Genomic DNA, 15392 nt, shown 5'->3' with positions numbered 1-15392 from the left:
TTTTTGATGCCCTGAAGCATGAATTAATCTGAATAGATCCCTGGTGTAGATCTCAGTGTTACTGAAGCACACTATTTTACTGAGCTACTGTAAGCTTATCTGGTATTTAATGTTCAGCACAATGAATACTCTTAACTTTGGTTTTCACCTGTTGTAGAAAATCTAATCACAGCCGTGTAAAATATACATGCTGGCTAAGTGATTGCTGTTGGTTTTTGTTTAGATTGAATTGATGGTTGAATGATTAAATGGGCTTTGCTGAAAAGATTTGTAGTTATCTGCAGTTTATAGAAATTCTGATCCAGACATAATCCCGATCCAAGCAGAACATTTCTCGGCAAACTAGTTGCGCATTCATCAGTGTTCAGCATAGTTTATTAAATTCCAGAGACATTTACTTCAAACCTACTATGTATAATAGGAGAGCGCAGATAATTGGTGCTCTGGTTAAAGAAGAATGTCTGTTTAAAGGATCAATCTATGATAATGGTGATAAACTGTTTAAAGAGACTGGCATTGTAATGCTGGATTTATTTTAAAGAAAGGAACCATGTCCTTGCAACGTAATATCTCTTTAAAGGGAACATGGTTTAACAACGTATCTAGTTAAGTAACAGATTTTGTAAAGGAACCATTTCTTTGTAATGGGACATCTGTTTAAAAGAGATATGCTCTATAATGGGAATACACATCCAAAGGGGACAATGCACTTCAGCTCTGACTTGCTTTGTGTACAAATGTGTCCATATTTGCTCTCTTTTTTTTTCAAAAGGGGCTGAAAATTATGGATTGCATTAATAAGGATTCAATATCTTCTGTTTGTTGGCCAATTTGGTGGTATAATTCTGAATATTAACAAATTCTAAATATAACACACAAAGTGGTCCATTTATAATTAATGAGTAGCTTGGCTGCCTTACTGAGCTAATATTCCAGTGTTCACCGAACCTACACCCGGGAAATGGAGGAGAAACTTAGTCAGGATTCTCATCATCTGCTCACCACTGCTAGAACAGTCATATTTTGGGAAGATCTTCAGGGAGGGATGGAAGGAAAATATTTTCATATTGTGGTGAAAGATAGAATAATTATAAATGGAGATCATTGTAAACTCACATTAACTTGGCATCAAGAAAAAGTTAGGATCCTTTTTCTTTGACTTCTCAGAGATTGTACCTTTTTTCTCTACCAGTTGTGGTAAATCTATGATCGTGTGGTTTCTGAGCTGCAGTTTTCAAGTATCATCGAACATGGCCACGAGTCGTGTGCGAGTTTGGGGCACTGCTACTGAACCCAAACCTGTACTTGCTCAGTGTCAAAATAGTAGGACCTCACGTGAGGCTTCCTGGATGGGAATGAGCCGAAATAATTTTGTCATCTGACCTGACCGAAATATCTTGGCATGTACACTTCAGCAGCACATTTACTAAAATTGGAACAATACAGAGAAGGTGCACATGGCTCTTGTGCAAGGATTTCATGAAAATGTGTGAGTGGAAGTGACCATACTTCCCTGGACTGAGAGGCCAAGGTTCAAGTCCCACCTGCTCCAGAGGTGTGTAAGAACATCTCTGAATAATTTGATAAGAAAAATATGTTAAATAAAAATAAATATTTGCATGTAAATGAGTAAGTGATTTCAGACAGGGTCATGAAACTGGGCTATAAAAAAGAAAGCTAAGTAGTTAGCACTACTGTATATCCATAAGGCAGCAGGCATTTGAGGCCATGTTGTGAGGCAGGCAACTAACAGTGTAATACTTAGAAATCCAAAACACATAAGAAAGAAATATATGCATTTATTTAGCACTTTCCATGAATTCAGGGCATCCCGAAGCACTTTGAAGTCAATTAAATATTTATTAAGTGAGGTTAGTGCTGTACCAAAGGATATATAGCAGGTAGTTGTGTCTCACAAACTTTCACTGAAGATGATAATGTCCTGGTAATACGTTACGTTGATGTTGGTTGAGAGGTAAATCTTGCCTCAGGTAAGAAGATGAGGTGCAAGCGAGCTCCTTATAAGCAGTTAGCTATGTAAGCGATCTACAAATCAAACATAAAGTGGGGGATGTGATATTTGGGAGGCAAAGAATCAAGTCAATTGTATTGGGCAGAAATTAGAAACAACAATATCAGTGAGAAGTATGGTTGGGGTAATATTGGAACATAAATGAGACAAGAAGTAAGGATGAGACATAGAAGCAAAGGTGAGCAATGGGATTGTGAAATAGAACACAAAATGGAGTTTAAAGTAGAACCATAAGATAGTTTTGAACAAAGAAAAGGAATAAAAGCAGCTGATCCATTCAACCTGCTTCATACAATCATGGAGCCACTAAACATACACAATGTCATCTCCTGGGTGAGACAAAGAAAGTCAGATAAAAATTTTCGTCACATATTTAAGGGAAATAAAGAATTCTGAGAAGTTTTTTCCCAATTCCTGAAAGAAATCTAGGAGAGCACATCACCCAACATTTGAGGCACATTGAGATCATTATTAAGCCAAGAACTTGTTTAGCTCCCTTACAAATATCTGCAAAAAAAATTCACTCATTGCCTGAACCAGCAAAATTTGTTCCCAAAGTTTATGAAAGGAAAGATCTCCTGACATCTTCTTTAGTTCTTTGCTTCATTAAGTCACATTTATTCCCCTGGTTCTTATTCCCCAGATCTACACTATTTACATAGCTTACCATGTGCACCAGTCTAAATCCTTTTTTTATTCCAAATGCCTCCACCTCATGGTTTAAACACTTGTAGACATAAAATGTCCCAGATATCGAAGCCTATAATAGTTAGGGATGTTTTATTAATCTACTACATTTTTCCCTGGGCTCAGTGGAGTCTTTACCTACATTATGCTGTTAACTCTATGTTATCAGAATTATGCAGCTCTTCCTGAAAGTCCCCTCCTGTCTGGTTGATGCTCTGGAACAACAAAGCTGAAAAATAGATATGTCTTATTAAGAACTTCGATCGTAATAAGGATGTTTCAGCACAATACATCTTGCTCTGAAAACTCTGCTCATGTTCTGATGGCTGTGACAAATTCTGTCAGAGCACCCAAGGCAACGCACAAGATTTTTAAAAAAATGGAATTTGAAAGGAGCATACTACAGATGTCAGAAATCTGAAACAAACACAGAGACAGCTTGAGAAATTCAGCAGATCTGGCATAATCTGTAGAGAGAAAAACAGAGTCAACGCTTCAAGTCTGGAATGGTCATAGCTGACTCAAAACAGTAACTCTATTTTTTCTCTAAAGATGCTGCCAGATTTGCCAAGCTTCTCTAGCATTTTCTGTGTTTGTTTTGAAAAAAAACGTCAATTTGACAGTTGTCCCAATGTTAAAAGATACTTTAGAAACTTCAAGGATCCAGATTCACACCCTCACTAAAACCTGATCAATTTTTCCATGGAGCAAATCAAATCTATTTCAAATCCATTTATGACTTTTTGTTAAAATCCATCCTTTAGGTTTTGAGCTATATAAGCAGGTGAACAGACTCACAAGCAGTTGTGTCTCACAAACTTTCACTGAAGATAATAGTGTCCAGGTAATACATTACATTGATGTTGGTTGAGGAGTAAACCTTGCCTCAGGTAAGAAGATGAGGTGTAAGGGAGATCCTTATAAGCAGTTAGCTATGTAAGCAATTTACAAATCAAACATGAAGTGGGAGGTGTGATATTTGGGAGGCAAAGAATCAAGTCAATTGTATTGGACAGAAATTAGAAACAACAATATCAATGAGAAGTATGGTTGGGGTAATATTGGAACATAAATGAGACAAGAAGTAAGGCAAAAACATTACCTTCAGCTGCCTTCAGTACAGGAGACATTGAGGTCAAAACAATGTCTTACACAAAGTCTGTAGCACTCTTTGTTTATATTAGATCATCCTAGCAATACATCCTAGTGCCATATTTACTTCTGCCATAGCCACATTGCACTGTCATGATGCTTTAGGGACAATACACTCTAAAACTCAGGTCCATTTTCATCTCAACAGAGTTCAGAATCCTGCCTCTTGCCTGTGTTCAGAGTATTCCTTCTGAAATAACTTGCAAACATCAGTGCCTTCATATGTGAGATTGAGATAGATACAAATCTCTTCTGTTGACCAGCATTAAATAGATTTCATGACTATCAGAAATAAAATCTGTGCAATATCCTCCTTTATTATAAAATAGCTAAAAAAAAAGGTGTTATCAGGTTTTGTTAAGAAAATTCAATTTTACTGTGGTGCTGTATTTTTCACTGTCACTGGAACATCTGGTTAATCATTGCAGATTTGTCGATGGTGTCGCTATTCTTTAATTTCATAAAAGTTGCTACGCCTGGGTACTGAAGAATATTATCATTTTAAATTTCACATTGTGTGGATGTATATTTTTCCAGATATTGTATTGAGACTGTTGAGACCCTGGAAGGTTACAATTGTGTGTATTCTTTATCGATATTTCTTGAGTCTGTAGAACTGAAATACAATTAAATGTTCAGGCCTACATTACAGTCACTTTTTGTTCGCTTGCTTCCTTTTATGAAGAAGGAGAATGAAGTCGTTTTTAACAATGGCGTTGATAACAATAGTGCAAGTTTTATTGCCGTCAGTGTAAAATGGGCTAAAGATTCCTGTGAGAATTAGCCAGAAGCTGAGCAGAATGATTAATGAAGAGAAGGACAAGAACCTCCATTCATGTTGGCTATGGCTGATATATTAATAGAGTTATGGGGTATTTTGTGAATAACAGAATCATACTGACCATGTGCAATCCCTGGTTTGCATTGGATTAGTCAGTCTTTTTTGGGACAGTGGTATTGATGTCATGTGGGACTTCAGTCAAGGAAGGAGTCAAAATCTAATTGGATTCCCACTTCTGGTCTCCATTTACCCTGATTGGAAGAATATTGCATGTACTGTATATGTTTTGCTGAGAATTAAGCTGCAGGGTGATGTCTTTCATGGGCAAATCAGTTGCAAGCAATCACTGTCAAATAGGTCTGAAAAAATGAAATTTTTTTGGCCCAGGTATCCACATCTTGAGAAAGATGGAGAAAGGTTAGAGGGGAAACATGAAGGAAAATGTTGTTCAGCAGAGTTTACAGAAAACATTATGTGTAGATTGTAGGTAAAAGGAATGAATAAGGGAGGTGAGGAATTCAACAGTTTGTTGGAGGAAAGCATCCAAATATTCTCAGCAAAGTTTCAACTGCATTTATAAGCAACATATTTATAATTTCATTAAATAATAAGGAAACTAGTGAGGCTTGCTTCCAACACAGCAAGAAGGCAAATCAGACTTTACATACCTAAAATGGATTGCAATATTATGGAGCACAGATTGTAATCACTGCAAATCTACTAGTGATAGCACAAACAAACACTGTACTATCTGAACAGCACAGGACACATACAAAGGATATTGGAAGAGTAACGGTGAATTCAAGACAGTAACAGAGTAAAGAGCTTCTTAAGATGATTTGGGGCATAGGGACAAAGAAAGAGGGAGGTTATTATTCCTCCAGTTGAATTCTCGTCCCATCATCACACATTGATTCATGTGTGTTCTGGCCAGGGCAGCTCCTTCGGCTCATTGGCTCACGATGCTTCATTCTGAGCTGTTTTCTTTGGCAATTTTTGTCAGCGGTGATTTGCCATTACCTTTCATTGAGGAGGCATGTCTTACTTAAACTTCATCCAGACCAGAAATCAAACCCACAATAAAATCAAATAAAGAAATGGATGCTGGAAATCTGAAACAAAAATGGAAATTTCAAGAAAACCTCAGCAGGTTTGCCACTATCTGTGGAGGGAAAGCAGAGTTCACGTTTTGTGTGCAGTGAGTGCTGAAGAAGGATGCTGAACTTGAACTTGAACTCTGCTTTCACTCAACAGATGCTACTAGCCCTGGAGCATTTCTCCAGCACTTTCTCTTGGCACGGTGGCACAGTGGTTAGCACTGCTGCCTCACAGCGCCAGAGACCAGGGTTCAATTCCCGCCTCAGGCGACTGACTGTGTGGAGTTTGCACGTTCTCCCCGTGTCTGCGTGGGTTTCCTCCGGGTGCTCCGGTTTCCTCCCACAGTCCGAAGATGTGCAGGTCAGGTGAATTGGCCATGCTAAATTGCCCATAGTGTTAGGTAAGGGGTAAATGTAGGGGTATGGGTGGGTTGCGCTTCGGCGGGTCGGTGTGGACTTGTTGGGCCAAAGGGCCTGTTTCCACACTGTATGTAATCTAATCTAATTTAATCTAATCACACTGTTGGCCTTATTCTGAATCATAATTGAGCCAACTGAGTTAACCAAAGCCCTCACCAGACATATTTACTTGCTGATTGCATGGGGTCTAGTGGGTCAGAGACATCTACTGAGCTAATGATAACCAAAATAACCAGCCATGAAACAATACCAGACTTGGAGAATACACCAGTTGTATGATGACTGATAGTTAATCGCCAACACCAGGTAGGTTGACTTATTGGTAATGGCACTGCCCTCAGAAATTAAACAGATAACCTGTCACCTATTTTGTTAAGTTGAAACAAAGTGAGTGAACATGTTTCATCTGACTGCAAGAAAATAGGGTCCTGTGTATTAATATGGGCAGCCACCAGTACCTGCAAATGTGTTGCATTGCAAGCCTGGTTCGAATTTATTTGTTCGGGTAAATCTTTGCCTGCTCCAGGTCAGATCAGTATTAAGCTGTCTAGGTTAAAGACCTTGTCCTACTTGAGACCCAAACCAACCAAACTGATACTGGTCATTTGTGGCAAGGCTTACACGACATAACGAGCTACAAAAGCGAAGTCAGACAGAACCATGGGCAATAGTACATGCCTACCGGTTAAGCTGAATACAACCTGTGCTCACCTTGAACAGAAGCTCAGTGAAATAATGTCACATCCCAACAGACTTGGATGAACTTGTACCCACGGTCACCATCACAAACGTCAGATCGGCCTTCTTAAAAGTGAACCCACGGAAAGAGACTGCCCTGCTGGAGTCACTCAGATCCTGGGTGAATGAGCTGGCTGGAGTGTTTCTCAGACAGCTTTAACCTCTCCTCACTATGATCTGAAGTTTCCACATGCTTCAAGAAGACCACCATCATCCTAAGTGCCAAATAATTATGCAGCATGTCTCAATGACCAGGTGGCTCTGACCTCTGTAATTATGAAATGCTTCGAGGGGTTAGTCATCGCTCACATCAACTTGACCTCCCAAATTGCCTTGGTCCTTTGCAATTTGCCTACCAGCACAACAGGTCCACATCTCTACCTCTATCCCTGGAACATCTGGATAACAAGGATACCTATGTTAGGCTCCTACTTATTGACTACAGTTCCGCCTTCAATAACATAATTCCAAGCAAACTCATGTCTCACTCTGAGACCTTGGTCTCGGCTCCTCTTTCTGTAACTGGATCCTCAAGTTCTTGACCCATAGATTGGACTCAGTAAGAATAAGCGACCACACCTCCTCCAATATAATACTCAACACGAGTGCCCCTCAAGGCTGTGTACTCCATATACACTCACGACTATGTTGCTAAATTCTGCCTCAATTCCATTTATAAGTTTGCTGATGACACTATCATTGTAGGTTGGATCTCAAACAATGATGATGAACAGAATACAGGAAAGAGATTGAGTGCTTAGCGGCATGGTGCAAAGATAACAATCTCTCCAACAACACTAGAAAAACAAAACACTTGGTCATTGACTTCAGGAAGTGGAGTGGAGGGCACACCTCTTCCTGCATCAATGGTGCTGAGGTGGGGATGGTCAAGAGCATCAACTTCCTGGGTGTGATGATAACCAGCAATCTGTCGTGGCCCACCCACATCAATACGATGGTCAAGAAAGCATAACAATGTCTCTACTTCCTCAGGAGGCTAAGGAAATACAGCATATCCACAAGGACTCTTACCATTTTTATGGATGGACCATAGAAAGCATCCTATCTGATGCAACACAGTGTAGTTTGGAAACTGCTCTTCCCAAGACTACAAGAAACTACTGAGCATCATGAACACGGTCCAGGCAATCACACAAACCAGCCTTCCATCCACTGACTCCGTCTATACCTCCCGCTGCTTCAGCAAAGCAACCAATATAATCAAAGACCCCTCCCACTGTGGTTATACTTTTGTAACTTCCCTCTGGGCAATTAGGGATGGGCAATAAATGGTGCCTAGTCAGTGACGTCCTCATCCCATGAATGAATAAAAATAAGAGAAAGGCTCCTTACCTGCAGTTATCAGACTTTCGAATGGAACTGTCAAATGCTAATTCTGATCTCCCTCTCTCTGCGTTTGTAACAATGTATTCTGCACTCTATTACCCTGATGCAATTTGTATGGTACGATCTGCCTATATAGCATACAAAACAACACTTTTCACTGTATCTCTGTACATGAAACAACAATATCTCAATCAATCAATCAATCAATAAAATTTAAAGAAAGCTTGTCATTTAACTGTCAGTCCCCATTAATTGGTGCATTCTCCATGACAATGCCTTTACTAATCAGAGTCCACTTGTCAACAATCAGCACTCACTTATCTTACAGTATAAATGGTACTTTCCTTTTAAATTGGTATTTCTGTGTATTGTGTGCTTGGTCCCATTGTTCATTCAACAGGGAAAGCATTTGGAAATATAGTGCTTCTAAATGCATCTGAAAATTTGTTGAGAATAATAGAGGAAAAAAACGTGGATGTTTTCCTTCTATAACTGATTTGTTCCAGGCCTTTCTAAACTATTGTGGAGTCATTCATCTCCCACATTCTTTCTTTTCAACTGCAATCCAAACATACTGTTTTCAGGGAAGGAACATGACACGAAATGAATTTTGGATCCCAGCAATTTGGCACAATGTTTTCACCTTCGCAACGCTAATTTTACTTTTTTTCACGTGATGTGGGTATTGGTAACAAGAATAACATTTTGTACTCACCTTGATTTCTCTCTAAAAGACCTAGGTACACAGGATGTTAGCCTAATCCATAATTAGTGCCTTGAGGCTGAAGCTGATTTCTCACCACCAGTGGCAGAGACAGAGTGTAAACATATCAGATCTGCCACTGCCTTGCTGTACAGAGTAAGCAGATCCTCAGAGGGCCAGCAACATTAACACACAAGACGAAGTGCAATGGGCAAAGTTAAGGTACTACACATATTCAAGTGCACAACACCAGAGGGCTCGGTGATTTTCTAAATTTAAATTAAACCATTCCATTGCATCACAGAGAACCTGACAGCTGTGCGCTAACATGTACCAGACTGTTGGGATTTATTGAAACTACCATTTAACTTTACAGCGCTGACCACTCTCGGCCAAAGGATTAACAAGCTCCTAGAAGAGTTTAATGGGCCATGAATTAGACCATAAGACAGAGGAGCAGAAATTAGGCCATTCAACCCATTGAGTCTGCTACACTATTCAATCAGGGCTGATAAGTTTCTCAACTAGTTGGAGGTGAGTGCTTTTCCATTCCCTACCCACTGGAGACCTTTCCAGAGGCAACTTCCAGACTGCCATTTTAAAATAATCCCCATATAATATCCTGACCCTTTCTCATTTAAAAACTCATTTAAAAAATTTGTTCATGAAATGGATAAGTAAATAATTCCTGGAGTGTTTAGACTTTTGACAGTGTATGCTCAATGCACCATGGACAATTCGCAGACAGAGTCCCTGCACTGTATGAGAGCTTCAAGTCATATAAAATGCAATGTCATTGTTTAAAATGTCTGGCATATTATGTGACAATGTATGTAACCTCAACATATTTACTCTTACAAAGTTATTTGTGTAGAATAAGTAAGTTATGTAAACTTTAGGGTCTGCTAGCAAGAGCTGGCTCAAGCAATTGGTGACCATTTCTCATTTCATGCTTAAGTCCTTACTTGCAGTTTATGATAAGAATTAAAATTAAATATTTTGCTTCCACTAAAGAGTCACTATAAGCATTTTTTAAAAAAGCAATAAGGAGTTCAGCATACTGGTCCCCATAAGGGACTTTTCTTGGGAACAATGAGGTTAGAGCATCATGTGTAATGATTCTTGAAGCAGGGGAGTTTAATATCGCATTCTTGAAGCAAAGGAGGAAAACAGAGGAAGAAAGAAATAAATGAACAGTGAACCATCACAAAAAGAAAGTAAATGTTGTGATGGGATAGAAACACATTGATTGATGACATTGTAGGCAATGATACAAAAATTATTTCCGTTACATTGTTGTCCATTTCAGATTCCATGACTCCTCATATAAGAGAGTTCATTTTTTTGTCAGAACAGTTCACCTTTCCTGACTGAATTTATGGTGTTAAATTAACTAGTGTTCACGAACTGCAGGAACTGTGAAAAAGACAATACAAAGCATTCTTTTATAATATCAAATGTTAAAGTTGATCACTGTATATGCACAGGGGCTGAGAGGAAAAGAGCTACAAGAGATGCTGAGTGTTGTGCTGCGGATATTTGAGTGCATCAGCATACTTCAGTATTCTTTTGAAGAGGTTTAAGAAATTCTATCTTATATAAGCAGAGGCTTTATATGACAATATGAGTTGTTATCATCATGATATTTGTGTGACAGACAGGCATGCACATAGTAACCCCTTTAATCCCCTTCTTGAGGATTTGCAAGCACTAAAGCTGGCTTAATAATATTCATGGGTTTTAGGTAAATATTCTCTAAGTCTGGCTGTCAGACACTTATCCACGTTTTTATTCCTACGACCATTTACAATTGCGAAAGAGCAAATAGCTTCGGAAGATGTGGATCAGTGCCTGAGACATGAATTAAACCGTTTGGAACAGTTCTCTGTGCAGTATTGTGTTATTTTGCGACATAACAGCTTCAGAAATTATCCTTTAGAAAACCTAAATGATATGGATTTTGGATGCTCATTAAGATGAAGGATGGCAGTACTTTCAGTCCAATCAGCAGCCACTCCATGTCCACTTCATTGCCATGACAATACAAACCTTTACTCCACCCCCACTCCCCGGAATAATTTAAAAGGCGATCACTAACCGTTTCTAAAAAGAGATAAATCTCAATAATATAATCACTAACTAAAACCTTTGCAAAATGTTCTGATTCATAGGTTATGTGTTATGGAGAAATATAGCTTATTACTATTCAATGTTTCTTCCCTTCCAGGAAGGAGGTGGATTGGCATTGAATCTGCTGTCCAGAGTATAGCCTGGATAGGGTGACAAACACTTTGCCATGCAGTTATGTTGTACGACTCTCCACAGGAGTCTTATTTTATTTAAGACAAAACAACAGCATTATGTTTCAAAGAGTGAAAGCATACAACAGATCACCCTCTCACTTACATAATTAAAAATTAAAGCTAAAATGTCTCATTCTTGTCAGATTTATGTGCCAATCAGCATAGGTTGAAGATGAAAAAACTAAAGTTTTTTTTTGCTTAATAATAACAGTCCACTGAGATATAAACTTGAATATCACATGAAATTGTGTCATTTCTAAATATATCTCATAGAATAAAGAGTACAGAAAAAGCAGTAATGGTAGAATAAGAACATACAAAATAGAAGACATAGATCCTACAGCTCTCTGAGTTGCTTTGACATTGAATATGATCACAGCTGACTTTATTCTTCAAATCCACTCCCTGCCCTTTCTCCGTGCCCCTCGATTACCTGAGAGACCAAATATCTGTTCATTTCAACCTTAAAGATATTCAGTGGTGGAGCATTTACAATGGCCCCGGTTAGAAAAGTCCAAAGGTTCACAACCTCTTGAGTGAATAAGTTTCTCTTTATCTCAGTCCAAAATTTCTGGCTGTAACAGGCAGCTCCTTTTTTTTGAGGTATTTTAGGTGTTGGAGGTGATTTCCTTGAATTCCAGGAGCAGCAATTACTGTTTTATAAGCTGTTGCATTGTTTTGGAACTTTGGAGGAAAAAATGGTCAGAACAACAGCACTTTTAAAAGGAAGCACATGGTGAGGTCAGCGCAGGCGAGAGAGAGAGAGAGGAAGAAACCCACATTGGTAACTGACACAGCAGTGAACTTGCACAGTTACTGCCTTTGCTGTTTGAATTCATGTATTGTTGAAAATCGTATTGCATCTCGGAAATCTTAACAAACAGCAAATTCACAACTGATCTTGGAGGAACCTGTTTGGGAGAGGTCACAACACAGAAACAGATAAGTGAATAGTTTTAAGTGTGGCCTAACAAAGACTCTGCAGTGGTGAGTAGAGTGGGTTCCTTCTTGATTATATGTTTTATTGAGACATGTCTCTTGATTAAACTTAAAATTATATGCAATAAGTATTAAGTTAGCCTGGAGCAGTGTTTGTAGAGGATAAGAAAGTGCTATTTTCTGGGTCTGTAGATTGGAAGGAGCAAAAATGGCCTTTAGTAGAGTGATATGCTCTTCTTGTCGGATGTGGAAGTTTAGGGAAAGTTTACGTGTTACTGAGGATTATATCTGCAATGAGGAATTTACAAGAGCAAGGGGATATGATGGATGGCAGTTATAGGAAGGGAAAAAAGTTGCAGATACAGTCACATTGATGGGTTAATGCCAGGAAAAGTAAAAGAGGTAGGTAGGTAGTACAGAGTCTTCTGTAGCTGTCCCCATTTCAAACAAGTATGCTGTTCTAGAAAATGTAGGAGGTAATGGATTCTCAGGGGAATGTTGCAAGAACAGCCAAGTTTCTGGTATCAAGACTAGTTCTAATGCAATGAGGGGACTTTGGGTTCCAAGTGATCAATTGTGTTAGAGAACTCTATAGTCTGAGGTACAGACAGATGTTTCTGTGGCTAGCAGTGAAAAATCAGAATGGTGCATTGCCTCCCTGGTGCCAGGATCAAGGATGTCTCAGAGAGGATACAGAATGTTCTCAAAGGGGAGAGGGCCCAGAAGGAGGTCATTGTACACATTGGAACCAATGATATAGGAAGGGAAAAAGATGAGATTCTGAAGGGAGAATTTAGACAGTTAGGCAGGAATTTAAAAAGGAGATCCTCAAGAGTAGTAATATCTGGATTACTCCCAGTGCTACGAGCTAGTGAGGGAAGGAATAGGAGGATATAGCAGATGAATGTATGGCTGAGGAGCTGGTGTATGGGAGAAGGATTCACATTTTTGGATCATTGGAATCTCTTCTGGGGTAGAAGTGACTTGTACAAGAAGGATGGATTGCACCTGAATTGGAAGGGGACTAAGATACTGGCAGGGAAATTTGCTAGAGCTGCTCAGGAGGATTTAAACTAGTAAGATGGGGTGGAGGGGGGGGGGGTGGTATTGGGCCCCAGGGAGATACTGAGGAAAGAGATCAATCTCAGACTAGTACAGTTGAAAAAAGAAGCGAGTCAAATAGGTAGGCAGGGACAAAGCAGAGAACAAGGTAGGACTGATAAATTAAACTGTGTTTATTTCAATGTAAGAGGCCTAACAGGGAAGGCAGATGAACTCAGGACATGGTAAGGAACATGGGACTGGGATATCATAGCAATTACAGAAATATGACTCAGGAATGCACAGGACTGGCAGCTTAATGTTCCAGGATGCAAATGCTACAGGAAGGACAGAAAGGGAGGCAAAAGAGGAGGGGGAGTAGCGTTTTTGATAAGGGATAGCATAACAGCTGTGCTGAGGGCAGATATTCCCAGAAATACATCCAAGGAAGTTATTTGGGTGGAACTGAGAAATATGAAAGGGATGATCACTTTATTGGGATTGTATTGTAGACCCCTGAATAGTCAGAGGGAAATTGAGAAACAGATTTGTCAGGAGCTCTCAGCTATCTGCAAGAATAATAGGGTGGTTATGGTAGGGGATTTTAACTTTCCAAACATGGACTGGACTGCCACAGTGTTAAGGGTTTAGATGAAGAAGAATTTGTTAAGTGTGTACAAGAGAATTTTCTGATTTGGTATATAGACGTGCCTACTAGAGAAGGTGCAAAACTTGACCTACTCTTGGGAAATAAGGCAGGGGAGGTGACTGAGGTGTCAGTGGGGGGGCACTTTGGGGTAAGGGACCATAATTCTATTCGTTTTAAAATTGTGATGGAAAAGGATAGACCAGATCTAACAGTTGAAGTTCTAAATTGGAGAAAGGCTAATTTTGATGGTATTAGGCAAGAACTTTCAAAAGCTGATTGGGGGCAGATGTTTGCAGGTAACGCGACGGCAGGAAAAGAGGTAGCCTTTAGAAATGAGATAACGAGAATCCAGAGAAAGTATATTCCTGTCAGGGTGAAAGGAAAGGTAGATGTCGAGAGTGATGAATGATGAAAGAAATTGAGGGTTTGGTTAAGAAAAAGAAAGAAAATTATATCAAGTATAGACAAGATAGATTGAATGAATCCTAAGAAGAGTATAAAGGTGGTAAGAGTATACTTAATAGGTAAATCAGGAGGGCAAAAGGGGATAGCTTCGGCAAATAGAGTTAAGGAGAATCCAAAGGGTTTTTACAAATAGATTAAGGACGGAAGGGTAAGTAGGGAGAGAATAGGGCCCCTCACAGATCAGCAAGGCAGCCTTTGTGTGGAACAGCAGGAGATGGGGGAGATAGTAAACCAAGTATTTTGCATCAGTGTTTACTGTCAAAAAGGACATGGAAGATATAGACTGTAGGGAAATAATGGTGACATCTTGAAAAATGTCCACCTTACAGTTAATGTACACTTAATGGTCAGATCCTAGGGAGCGTTGCTGAACAAAAAGACCTTGGAGTGCAGGTTCATAGCTTCTTGAAAGTGGAGTCGCAGGTAGATAGGATAGTGAAGAAGGTGTTTGGCATGCTTTCCTTTATTAGTCAGAGTATTGAGTACAGGAGTTGGGAGGTCATGTTGCAGCTGTACAGGGCATTGGTTCAGTCCCTTTTGGAATCTCCTTCCTATCGGAAGGATGTTGTGAAAGTTGAAAGGGTTCAAAAAAGATTTACAAGGATGTTGCCAGGGTTGGAGAATTTATGCTATCAGGAGAGGTTGAACAGGCTGGGGCTGTTTTCCCTGGAGCGTCAGAGACTGAGGGGTGACCTTATAGAGGTTTAGAAAATCATGAGGGGCATGAATAGTGTAAATAGATAAAATCTCTTCCCTGGGATGGGGACTCCAGAACTAGAGGGCATTGGTTTAGGGTGGGGGGGTGGGGGTGGGGGGGGGAAGATATAAAAGAGACTTAAGAGGCAACTTTTTCACAGAGAGAGACGTATGTGTATGGAATGAGCTGCCAGAGGAAGTGGTGGAGGCTGGTACGATTGCAACATTTAAAAGGCATCTAGATGGGTATATGAATAGGAAGGGTTTGGAGGGATATGGGCCGGGCGCTGGCAGGTGGGACCAGATTGGTTTGGGATATCTGGTCGGCATGGACAAGTTGGA

At 39.7% G+C, this 15392-nt stretch overlaps 1 protein-coding gene and 1 non-coding gene across 15 annotated transcripts in view; both read left to right on the top strand.

Annotated features, from left to right (window-relative positions):
• Positions 1–15392, top strand: part of celf4 (CUGBP, Elav-like family member 4) — a 1199286-nt gene that overhangs the window by 394230 nt on the left and 789664 nt on the right. The gene's annotated exons all lie outside the window — the stretch shown is intronic.
• On the top strand, positions 1405–1511 carry LOC140483075 (U6 spliceosomal RNA). Its single transcript, XR_011961881.1, has one exon. It is a non-coding gene; the product is annotated as a U6 spliceosomal RNA (small nuclear RNA).

This window comes from Chiloscyllium punctatum, chromosome 1, assembly GCF_047496795.1.
Source record: "Chiloscyllium punctatum isolate Juve2018m chromosome 1, sChiPun1.3, whole genome shotgun sequence".
Classification (NCBI taxonomy): Eukaryota; Metazoa; Chordata; class Chondrichthyes; order Orectolobiformes; family Hemiscylliidae; genus Chiloscyllium; species Chiloscyllium punctatum.
The sequence above is the reverse complement of the archived record's forward strand: the minus strand, read 5'-3'. Positions and strand labels throughout refer to the sequence as shown.